We start from the raw sequence: 949 nt of genomic DNA, 5'->3' as shown, positions 1-949 counted from the left end.
TGTCCACTGCAGATTTATTTTAAATGGAATATGTAAGTGCCATGTATTAATGGTATTTTTAAATAATCTATTGCCTATTTCAGGGGAGGGGGAGATGACAAATATTTAGTCTTAGATTTGCACTGCTGGATTTTTTTAAGCGTAACCCTGACTGGTTATCCTATTGTTTTATGCTGTAAGATTAGTCCGATGAATTAAAGTTTGATAATTAAGTATTTCTGTGTCTGGGTGTTTGAGCATTCTGTATGTACTGAGCGCGTGAACAGCTGCCAGCAGGTGGCTGGTGGTTTGTTTCTTTGCAGGAAGGTGGACATGGGCAGAAATCTGTGGGAGCACGTGCTTGTCACGTCTGACGCCAGCGATGCCTTTCTCCCAGGATAGGGACCTGGGGACACTGCTGCCAGGTATCGCTTCGTACGAAAAGGCTGTGAGTTACAGGACCCTTCTCTAGCTCCCTGTCCAAAACCGGGGTTTAATCTTGTTTCAAACTGTAGGTGCCCTTGTTGGGCTGAGCATGCTTGCTGTAAGTTACAGGTGGAGGGAGCCTGTTGCCATTTGGGACATCCCGCTGCTATGTAACAGCCCAGAAATGTGGGCGCTCAGGAGAAGCTGTAGCGGGGCTTATGGCAGACCCAGCTTTTTAATGCCCAAGAGGCGCTGCTCATGTTTGCTACGGGCTTTAGAAACTCACTCCCTCCACCCATTTAAAGAAAAAAAAAATAAAGAATAAAAGGTCTGAGAGATTTCAGTGATTGCAGTCTTGAAGTAAAGCTCAGCGTTTCCCAGAGGTGCACAACACGGCTCCTTCTCCTTCGGTTTGGTATCTGGGTGTGCCCCAGCTGCAAGGGGCAATGGGACAGGCGGCTGAATATGAGCCAGCAGTGTGCCCAGGTGGCCAAGAGGTCCAACGGCATCCTGGCTTGTATCAGGACTGGTGTGGCCAGCAGGA

The sequence above is a fragment of the Egretta garzetta genome, unplaced genomic scaffold (assembly GCF_000687185.1).
Source record: "Egretta garzetta isolate BGI_Z169 unplaced genomic scaffold, ASM68718v1 scaffold71, whole genome shotgun sequence".
NCBI classification, from domain to species: domain Eukaryota; kingdom Metazoa; phylum Chordata; class Aves; order Pelecaniformes; family Ardeidae; genus Egretta; species Egretta garzetta.
This window is presented reverse-complemented; position numbering follows the sequence as displayed.